The sequence below is a fragment of the Meriones unguiculatus genome, assembly GCF_030254825.1.
Source record: "Meriones unguiculatus strain TT.TT164.6M chromosome 13 unlocalized genomic scaffold, Bangor_MerUng_6.1 Chr13_unordered_Scaffold_28, whole genome shotgun sequence".
NCBI lineage: Eukaryota > Metazoa > Chordata > Mammalia > Rodentia > Muridae > Meriones > Meriones unguiculatus.
Window position 1 is genome coordinate 7,769,625 of NW_026843644.1, and position 12,059 is coordinate 7,781,683.

The 12,059-nt window shown below is 40.1% G+C and overlaps 1 pseudogene; it reads left to right on the plus strand.

Annotated features, from left to right (window-relative positions):
• The window catches only part of LOC132650658 (cytochrome P450 3A1-like), a 32,122-nt pseudogene that overhangs the window by 10,034 nt on the left and 10,029 nt on the right, over positions 1–12,059 (plus strand).

Genomic DNA, 12,059 nt, shown 5'->3' on the forward strand with positions numbered 1-12,059 from the left:
GGGTATCTGGTTTTATGTTGAGGTCCTTGATCCACTTTGACTTTATTTTTGTGCAGGGTGATAAATATGGATCTATTTTCATTTTTCTGCATGTAGACATCCAGTTGGTCCAGCACCATTTGTTGAAGATGCTGTCTTTTTTCCATTGAATGGATTTGGCTTCTTTGTCAAATATTGAGTATTCATAGGTGTGTGGATTTATTTCTTGGTCTTCTATGCAGTTCCATTGATCCTCCTTTCTGTTTCTATGCCAATACCATGCAGTTTTTATTACTGTTGCCCTGTAGTACAGCTTGAGATCAGGAATGGAGATACCTCCAAATGATCTGTTGTTCTGGCTATATTAATTAATATTTTATATTTAAACATATCTTTTTATTACTATTAATTATACATGTGCATATGTGTCTCTGCACATGAGTGCAAATGAACTTGGAGGCCAGAAACACTGGATTTTCCTGGAGCTCTAGTTACAGGAGGTTGTGAGCTACCCAATATGAGTGTTAGGAACCAAATTAAGATCCTCTACAAGGGAAGTATGTGCTTTTAACTGTGGTACCTTCTCTCCAGCTCCTCACAGTATTTTATCTATTCAAAAATCACAGGAAATGGTATAGGCAACTCTCACACATGGACATTTATACTTATCAAATTCCCACCTCTTATTTCTAGTTATGTCTTTCAGAATTGTTTTGTCTTTAAGTTACTCACTGTGTCTTGAATGACATTACATTTTACAAAGACTTCATTGTGTCCCAGGTCAGAATCTGGGAATTGCCCTGAGAACTCCTGTGACAGTGTGTTGTATAACCAGAGTGAGGGTCATGCTCCATTAAAATCAAAGTCTGTGTGTAGCTCTCACTTCAGAGCCTGGCTTTGGATTAATCAGCTGTTTTCCTTGCATAGGCTGTTTGAAGGTCCAACACCTCTATTTGCCATCACAGACACAGAGATGATCCGGAATGTGCTAGTGAAAGAATGCTATTCTGCCTTCACAAACCGGCGGGTACATAACTTCTTTTTTTAATTAAAAAAATTAAATGATCATTTTTGTTATTTTATTTATGGTTATTTTGTTATTTTATTTATTTATGGGTATATGTTAATGTTAATTTATAAAGCTTTATTTGTTACTCTTAGTTTCTCTCTAAATATAGACATCACACAAATAATTCACTCTTTTATATTTGTTTAGTAATAAGCTTCACAATGCAATAGCTAAGAAGTTATTAATCTATTCCTAACCCACTAAGCTAATTTGGCTTCCTCCCAGTGTACATCACAGATGTACTTGCACTTAGCTTTTCTTGTTCCAGCTTCTTCTATTCATGTCTCTTCAACCTATTCTGTGACTGCATCCCCTACTTCCTTTCCTAAATCCTCCTTCCCTGGCTAGTAGAAGTCTTGCCCCGTTTTCTCCCATGCTCAGCAATGAGCTGTAAGCTTCTTTCTTGACATATCAGGGGACCATTGGGAGCAGTGTTTATATAGCACTGAGACAGGAGATTCTCAGAACAAGGATGGCAACCAGATATGGGGGAGTACAGAAATCAGCATTTGAATTACACAACAACCTCATGCCTAAAGTTACATAGGTATGGATATGTGAGCGAATGCCATGTGTGTAGGTTCCTGTGGAGGCCAGCAGAAGGTATGACATACCCTGGAGCTGGTGTTGCAGACAGTTGTGAGTTGCCTGACAGGGGTGCTGGGAACCAAATCTGTATCCTCCAGAAGAACAGGAAGCACCCTTAACTGTTGAGTCATCTCCACAACCTCCCCATTTCATAATTTAAACCTTTATATTTTACTTACTTAAAAATGAAATAAATATAGATTCAAGTGGCTTCCATAATAATGTACAAGCAGGGTCTAGTTATTAATATTGCTAATAGGAATGTGTTGAGTAAGTTTAAATATACTATGGCATTGTAATCTAGTTGTAGGTGGACACTTGTCATCTAGAGTAATTTACATTTCCCATTTACAAGTTCTTTTTTATGTCTGTATGGTATTGATTTTTGTGGTGTCAAACATTCAAAATACAGAGAACCTCCTTGACCACACAGCTCCCTCTAGCTAGCCCATTAGCTGTTGTGTACAGCCTGTCTTCTCTTTGCCTTTTTTTATCCATTTTCCTTCTCATGGATTGTGCTCTTAGGTGTCAAGTCTCATGACTGTTTACCTATCACATGCACATAGATTTGCTCTTGAGATTTGATCTCAAATCTATGGTTTTATTTATGTTAACTTTTCTATGCAGGATACTATTTACTTCAATGTCCCCACTTCTCTTTTTTAATATAATTTTATTTATATATTTATTCATTACAATTTATTCACTTTGTATCTCTGCTGTAGCCCCATCCCTCATCTCCTCCCAGTCCCTGCACCCCTTTTCTTCTCCCCCTATGCTCTTTCCCTAGTCCGCTGATAGGGGAGGACCTCCTTTCTTTCTCTCTGACCCTAGTCTAGCAGGTCACACCAAGGCTCACTGCATCATCTTCCTCCATGGATAGGTGATCAAGGAGCAGGCCATTGAGTTCACATCAGAGTAAGCCCCTGTACTCCTTTCCAAAGAACCCACTTGGAAACTGAAGCCCCAATGGGCTTCCTCTGAAGAGGGTATCTAGGCTCTTCCCATGCATGGCCTCTCTCTGAAACCATGGCTATCTAACTGTTTTATCTGGGGAAGCCTGTTGGTTCTCTCCTTCCACACTGTGGGTCCTGGGTATCGAATTCAGGTTGTTAGGCTTGGCAGCAATCACCTTTACCTTTTGAGATAGCTTATTGGACCTAATTTAGTCTTTGGTCATTTGGTGAAGTTTGCTGAAGGCCTTGTTTGCAGCTGCCCTTCATCATGTCAAGCTGTTTTCCTTTCTTCCTTTAGTGCTGAGTACTGTAGTTTAAGGGTGTGTTGAGGACTCCACATTAGCATAAAATATAACCTGCCACAGAGGGCCTCTGAAAGCCTCTGCCTTGCAGACTGTCAAAGCAGATGCTGAGCCTTATGGCCAACCGTCGGGCAATGTGAATGGAATTTTATGTAAGAAGTGGGAAATAGTAAGAGCTGGAGATACCAGGAACTCCACAAGGAGAGCAACAGAACAAGAAAATTTGAACACAGGGAACTTCCCAGAGACTCATACTCCAACCAAGGACTATTCATGGAGATAACCTAGAACCCTGACAATGCAGCCACTTCTGATGAGAACTGATAGACTAAGATCAGAAAGAAGGAGAGGAGGACCTCCCCTATCAGTGGACTTGGGGAGGGGCATGCATGCAGAAAGGGGGGGAGGGGGGCTAGGAAGGGAGGAGGGAGGGGCACATGGGGGTACAAAATGAATAAAGTGTAATTAATAAAAGTTAAATAAAAAATTAAAAAAATATCTATAAATATGAAAGATAGAAGAAAGGTCCTATTAGGGAAAAATTTCTTTTTGTCTCTTTATCACTGTATAAAGAATTAAGGAAAAAGGATTTCTATAGCATTATTTCTAAACAAAAACAAATGATCCATCAATCAAACCATCCAGAAGCTAGAGTGATGTTTTAGTTGTTGAAAGCTCTGAATGAGGATGGGAGCTTGGTTGTCTACATATCCAGCAGCTCACAACCAACTGTATTGCCAGCTTTACCAGATCCAAATCCTTCCTCTGTCCTTTGAGTACACTACACACATGTACATGCACTCACACACACACACTCACACACACATACATACATGCATGCATAAAATAGTAAAACAAATTGTTAAAAACTCATACATCAAATCTTTTAAGTGTTACTGGCACCATCAATGGGAACAGGGCCTGAGTTTGGATCCCCAGTATACACATAAAAGAAGGCAGAGCAGCATGCATGTGTGACTCCAGAGCTGTGCATAGGAACAGGTAGATCCTAAGGGCTTGCTTGCCAGCTTATTCCAACCAAACTAGAACCTTCAAGATTCAGTGACAGACCCTGCCTGAGAAAAGTGCTGTAGAGAATTATAGAGGAAGATCACAGACCTCTGGTCTTCACATGACCACACATGGGCAGGTGCACCAGCACTTACATGTGTACATACACAAACACACACACACACACACACACACACACACACACACTGTTTATGTTATAAAGACAGAACTGGAGAACCTCTGTGATGCAAAGTTCACTTTCTTTCTGTGTCCAAGCCATTTGCCATCTTCACAACTCTGGGGCACCTGCTCCTTATTGTTCCTATCTTTTCCCTAACATTGGACCTAATTTAAATTTATAGAGAGATTTGCATTTAAAAGAATCCTGGGATATAAAGGCTTAAAACCACAACAGGTTACCTGGTGAGCTCTGGATTTCTTATAGGCTGTGAGGAAGTGCTGAAATTTTAAACTTTTTTTTCTTTTGCATCCAACATTCAGTTCAGTCCATAGTAAACAGTATAACAGTAAACAGTGTAACAAATTGTAATATGGTGCTATCTGCTCAGTACTTTTGCAACCATGGTGAGTTCCATACTTACACAAAACCATTTTTTTTTTGACTGTAGAATTTTGGCCCAGTGGGGATTATGAAAAAACCTGTCTTCTTCTCTGAGGATGACGAGTGGAAGAGAATCCGAGCCTTGCTGTCTCCCACCTTCACCAGTGGAAAACTCAAAGAGGTGACTGAAAGGACTTATGATTGAAATCTTTGTGTGACCTGACTCTCCAAACCTAACTATGGATGCTTTTGTGCTTTGTGCTCAGATGTTCCCCATTATTGAACAGTATGGAGATATTTTGGTAAAATACTTGAGAGGAGAGGCAGAGAAAGGCAAGCCTGTCCCTATTAAAGAGTAAGTGGTGGTGCATCCAAGGTGGTTCTGGGAGGTTATCTGGGAGGATAACTTCATCAGAGAGTCTTTTTCCTTGTGTATCTCACATGGCCTAGCTGCATATACTCTACCTTTAGATACTATACATAGATTACATGTATGTGTATATTATATGTATCTAATATATATATTAGATAAATACACAGTTTGAAAAGAATAATCATGATGGTCTGAAATCCACAAGGGTAGATCGTGGGCAGGATGGAAAGGCACTTGGTCAATACTGAGGTGGCTTTGTTTCTCTTGTCCCAAAACTATGAACCATTTCAGGCTTCATGCTGCTTGTCTTAAATTCCCATGTCTCTGCCTCCTCAGAGTGTTTGGGGCCTACAACATGGATGTGGTCACCAGCACATCATTTGGAGTGAACGTTGATTCCCTCAACAACCCAAATGATCCTTTTGTGGAGAAAGCCAAGAATCTCTTAAGATTTGATTTTTTTGATCCATTGTTCTTGTCAGTAGGTATGTAGAAAGTTCTGTCTTTTGCTCCATTAGTCTTGTCTGTGGCTGCATTTGTCACTTCTGCCTTTCTCTTTCACACTTCCCCAAAAACTAGCTTCTCTACTGGAATGTAATTTAGTTGCCATGTAATTAGTTTTCTTAAAGGCACAGTTCAACGTTTTTAGTGCATTCAAAGACATGTAGCCCATTATGTTTGTTTTATAACTTTATTTTATCTTGAGACAGGGTCTTACTGTGTATCTCTAGCTGGCCTGGAAATTGCTGTGTAGACCAGACTGGCTTTGAACTCATAGTGATCCTCCTGCTTCTACCTCCTGAGGACTAAAGTGTGCACCAGAATTCCTGGCTTTGTTTTAGAATCATTTTATTTATTATTTGACTGTGTCATATAGGAATACAACATATCCTGATTAGACCCACCCATAACTCTTCCCTCCCACTTTCCTCAGACACACCAACATGCTTTCCTCCTTATTTCATGTCCCTTTCTGTGTTTTGGTAACCCAGTGCACCCAGTCACTGCCTGCTAGGATGGGACAGTAGTATTGGCCTCATCTTATGCAGGTGTTCAGTCCATGAGTGGACCATGCCATGCCTGGGATATGGCACTGCAGATGCCCCATTGCTGGCTCTTTCTTTCCACACCTTCTTTCAGGATGTTCCTTGAGCTTTGAAGGGTGGGGTGTTGATACAGTTATTCCATTTAGGGATGAGCACTCAGCAGTCACTGATTCTCTGTACTTTGATCACTTGGAAATCTGCATTGACTGAAGGACCACACGGCTCCTTGCCAATGAGGACTGTATAGTACATTGTTCTAGCTGTGTTGGCTCTTTTGACCATCATTCTTCACCTTGACCTAAGCCACATCGACCTAAGCAACACCTGTTCACTTTCTGTATATTTACATATCCTTTGCACTTCACATCAATGGGATCATAGATTGTGGTCTCTGTGGCAGGCATGTTTTATATAGCACAATAGTAAATGAAACAAACATCATTACCTCCTGTGTCCATGAGCAAAAAAAAAAAATGCTCCGTACCTATTGATAGACATGAAGTTAGTTTCACATGTTTGCCATGAATTTTATTGCTATTAACATATGCATAGAAGGATATAGTTATTTTTTTATGTTTCATGGTATATATTAAGAATCATCATTGCTTAGATAAAAGGTAACCCTATTTTTAAAATTTTTGTGTGGAAATATTTTATTTTTAAAGTTTTATTTATGTATTCAATTTACATTTTTATTATAGCCCCCATCTCTCCTTGCTGTCTCTGTCTTTTCACATAATCCTTCTTCTCATTCACCCACCTCCTTCTCCTTAGAAAGTAGCCATGTGGAGGCTGGGAATGAAGCCTGGGTTCTCTTCAAAAGTAGGCTAACTGCTGGGGCATGTCTCCAGCCAATGTACAGTGGCTATATATATGTATATGTGTGTGTGTTTGTGTGTGTTTTGTGTGTGTGTTTATGTATATGTATCTTTATATACATATATATATATGTGTGTGTGTGTATGTATGTATATTCTGGGTCCATTTAACATGTTGCTTGATTTAGGGCTTTAATGCTTTTCCTTGTTAATTACATTTCCATATACAGCTCATGTGTCCTTTTGCCTACATTCTATCCTTCCTCTCCACTTACTATCATCCTCTTGGTCTCCTTTTAAGTATTATATGATATCCACACTTACACCTGTTCACATATTTACGTTTATTCATTATAGTATAGAACTGGGAAATGAGAAACATTACGTGATTTTCTTTCTTTCTGTGTTGTGGTCACCTGTTTTTGAGCTTGTCTTTTTTTTCTTGAGATAGGATTTCTCTGTGTATCATCAGCTGTCCTTGTGTGTGTGTGTTTGTGTGTGTCTATACATGTTCACCTTGCTTGTGGTTGTGTCCTTCCACAGTGTAGGATCTAGGGATCAAGCTGAGATTTTCACACTTGTCTGCAAGATCCTTTATCTGTTGAACCATCTCAAAAGCCCCCATCTTTTCTCTCTGGGTATACAAGGACTACAGGAACAGAGTTCAATACAAGAGTCAGAGTTGCAGTTCTGGCTGCTGCAAAGTGCAGAAGAAGCAGTGTGAAAGTGACACAAAGTGAGCACAGTCACAGTATGAGAGCAAGATTAGGGGGATAACAGCTTCTGGCTGAGACACTGACTTATTTGGATTGTGTTTTGATTTCTCTAGATGAACCTTGCATGTCCATTAAAACTTATTTTTTTTTCTTTCCCGTACTCTTTCCATTCCTCACCCCAATATATGAGATGTTAAATATCTCCATGTTCTCAAAGGATTCCTTAGCATTTTTCAAAAATTTTTTGTACAAAATGAAGGAAACCCGCCTGGATTCAAACAAGAAGGTAAAAAGTGGTGGTCTCATGAGAGGTCCACGGTTTGAAAACATGTTGGGCTGTGAACATGTGAGTTGTGTATTTCCCTTCATCTGTCAGTAAAGGTAGATAGAGGAGGCTCGAGTAGACAAAGACAGAGAATATTTATATTTTCTAGGGCAGGAGCAGTTCGAGTTTTAAATTTTTGATTGAGAATAAGCCAGGAATAGCAATTTGAATGAGAACTAGAGTGCCAGGCATAAGAATTGAAAAATTAAAAAAATAGTCACAGTGCAAGACCTGCACAAGATCAAGACCATAAAACTCTAACATATATCAGAGAGGAGCTCTCCTAGTTCTGCCCCTTGCTGAGTGACTATTGGCAGTTAATAGCTGTGGATGGAGGCTGTGGGCACTGGAAGGATTCCCATGTAGCAGTGGATGTCCACAGCCCTGCACATATGGGCAGCACTAGTTGAACTCAGTGGGTTATTAAGGAAGGGAGAAATGTTACATAGGATATAGAAGGAATTGGATGGAAAAAAAGAATGGTGCACATGTGTGAAGTTCTCTAATAACAAATAAAAATGATTATTTTCCTGTCATTCAAAAGCATTTGCAAAGAATAAAATCCACTGTTTAAAACTGCATCTATTTGTAATTTATTGTAAAAGTAGTTGATACGGTGGCTGGATTGCTTCCTGGTTTAGTCACTTGTGAGTTTGGTCTTTGATGACTCAAGTGACACTAACTATGCTTGTGAGTGTAAGGGAGTCACATACTCAGAAAGGAGAGAATAAAGCTTCTGCACTCCTGATCCATCTCTTACCTCATCAGTTGACCTTCTACATTTGTAAATACTCTTTCTGCTTCCAGAACCAAGTGGATTTTCTCCAGCTGATAATGAATGCTCACAAGAATTCCAAAGACACAGAGTCTCACAAAGGTAACCAAGGACTACCTGGTCTATGCACAGGGAAGCTCTCAGGAAGTGGGCATGCTGCTCAGAAAATATGCAAGGAGGCTTCTGTAGATAGAGGAATATTTCTGTCAAGTTGCTGAAAGGCAGACATGGCTACCATCTTCATGAAATTTTTTGAAAGCGCACCAGCATAACTGTTCCAAACGTGAAGGGTAGTCACAATGGAAGACCTCAGATGCCTTTGTGTTATCCAGGAGACTATAGGTGTTGTTTCTGTCTTTTCCCACACACTGACTTGAAACTCTGCCTAGACATCTGAGTCTAAACATCCAGACAGGAGGCATGTACCCAAACAGTGCTGATGCATTCTGGGAACCCCTAGTATGAATGTGTTCTATACCTTAATCTATGGTAGATATTGACTTTTCCTTTGCCTGATGAATAAGTAGCTTCCAAGGAAAGCCTCTTTGTACAAACACGTTGCTTCTCTCCATTCTTTGACACACTTAAAAACTACCTATATATTTTTTTATCTTTTTTGTGTGGTGTATGTATGTGTGTTCACGAGTAGGTGCACATGTGCAAAACCCAAGTAGTGTATGCAGAAAACAGAGAAGGCACCAAACATCTCTCCTAATCTCTCTTTGCTTTATTTCCTCTTATTAAACCTAGATCTAAGCTGGCAGCCAGCAGGTCCCAATGATACACAGCATTGGGGTGACAGTGGTGTACTGCCACACCTGGGTTTTCACATGGGGACAGAATATTCAAACTCATGTCCTCAAGCTTGTGTAACAAGTGCTCTTACCTACTGAGCGATCTCTGTAATTTTCCATCTATGTTTCTTTTCAAATTTAAAACTATCATTACTTTCATGGTGGCAAAATGACACTTGTTATATATATATATATATATATATATATATATATACATACATACATATATACTTTTATATATGTATATATATATATATACTTTTCAAAGTCACTGTTTCTTTTTTTGTATAAATTCTTTCCAGTTTGTCCACTTGAAACCCTTTCATGTGATCAGCTAATGTTAACTTCTTTTGTACTTCATCTTTTTTTAGAAACAGAGTTTTACATGGCCCTGTTTGAAGGTGAGGTTGACCTCAAGTTCATAATATGCCTGAGAATGCATGACCTTTAAGCATGTTCTGGGGAATGACTCCACGGCAGTCCATCTACTGAGCTATATATCCTCAACCCTTCTGGTTCATTTTGATTTCTAAAATAGATATTCATTTAAAAAAAGAACAGGCTTATAGTCCCATTTCAATATAGAAGCAAGGGCTTATACTATTTGGGAAAAAGAATTTACCAACAACAGAATCAGAGAATTCATGTCAGTAGGTTTACAACTACCTGTAAATCTAACTCTATGGTCTCCAATGCCATCTTCTGGCCTACATGGACACTTGTACACATGTGTGTGCACACACATAAATATTAGTAAAAAAAAATCTTAAGATCAAGAAGAGGACTGGAGATCAGTTTTCTGTTCTTACCTCTGACAGCGCACAACCTTCTATAACTCCTTCTAAGGGATCAGATGGCCTTTTCTCACTTCCATGGGCATACCCCTGACACCTATGTGGCATCCATCTTTCTACATAAACACACACAAAGATACACACAAATGAAATAAAATTAAATCGTAAAAATAAGAAATCCCTTTTTTAAATTAAATTTTTATTTTTCATATTAATTATAATTTATTCACTATGTATCCCAGTTGTAACTCCTCCCTCATTCCCTCACAATTCTACCTTTCTCCCCTCATCTCCTCCCATGCCCCTCTCCAATTCTACTGATAGGGGAGGACCTCCTCTCCTTCCATCTGACCCTAGTCTATAAGGTCTCATCAGGACTGGCTACATTGTCCTCCTCTGTGGCCTGACAAGGAGGCTCCCACCTCAGGAGGGAGTGTTCAAAGAGTCTATCACTGAGTTCATGTTGGAGAATGTCCCTTTTCCCCTTACTAGAGTACCCACTTGGATACTGAGCTGCCATAGGCTACATCTGACCAGGGGTTCTAGGTTATATCCATGAATGGTTCTTGATTGGATTATAAGTCTCAGAAATGACCCCTGTGCCCTGATATTTTGGTTCTATGGTTCTCCTGGTTGAAATCCTGTCCTCTCCAGGTCTTACCATCTCCCCCTTCTTTCATACGATTCCCTGCTCTCTGCCCAAAGTTTGGTTATGAGTCTCAGAAATCCCATATCTCGAAGTTGCCCAATGGTGACCATGAGTAACATAGCACACACCTTGGGACAACCTGGCTGAAGTGATCTCCCTCATCTCTGGATGTGTCACTCGGATGTCATAATGATAACAGGTTCAGGGTGACCAAACAGCTTCTCCATATTTCTCTCTAAGAAAACCAAAGCCTCATTAGGTTTTCCTCATTCCATCTGTGATAGTCCATATTGACATGACTTACATGAGATATCTTTTTTTTTTTTACCTCTAGCCCTGTCTGACATGGAGATCATGGCACAGTCAATTATCTTTATTTTTGCTGGCTATGACACCACCAGCACTACACTTTCCTTCATCTTGCATTCACTGGCCACTCACCCTGATATACAGAAGAAACTGCAGGAGGAGATCGACAGCGTTCTGCCCAACAAGGTGACTGGTTGGTGCTTGGAGTAGGAAGGGAAAGAGGAAAGATCATCAAAAACAGCTTCTCATCACATTCAATTCTGTGTGTGTGTGTGTGTGTGTGTGTGTGTGTGTGTATTTGTCTAAATTATTCTCCAACATATATTTTTGAGACAGGCTCACTCACTAAACCTGCAGTTTGTTGATTGGCTAGGGCATCTGGACAATGAACACCAATGATCCTCTGTCCCCAACTGCTAATACTGTAGATATCTGCCACTGCATCTGTCTTTATGAATGATGTGTGTCTGAACCCAGGTCCCCAGGCTTGTGTAGCTGACACTTCACTACTTGAGACATCCTCCCAGCCTCACGTGATAGTTATACAAACTGCTGTGTAAGGGGCTGGGGAGGTGGCACAATGGTTAAGAGCACTGGCTGCTCTTACAGAGGTTCTATCCATATTTGAGTCCCAGTGCCCACATGGCAGCTGTCAACTCTGTTGAAGCTTATTCATGGGGCATCTGATGCCCTGTTTTGCTTCTGTGGGCAATTATCCCACGTGAGGTACAACACATATGTAGGCAAAACACGTACACACACCTCTGAAAGGCTCTATCTTGCAGGGTATTGAGACAGATGTTGAGACTCATAGCCAAAGTTTGGGCAGAGTGCAGGGAATCTTATGATAGAAGTGGGGGAGGACAGGAGCTCCACAAGGACAGTGACAGATCCTAAAAGTCTGGGCACAGAGGTCTTTTCTGAAACTGATACTCCAGCCAAGGACCACTCATGGATATGGCCTGGAATGCCTGCACAGAGGTGGCTTATGGC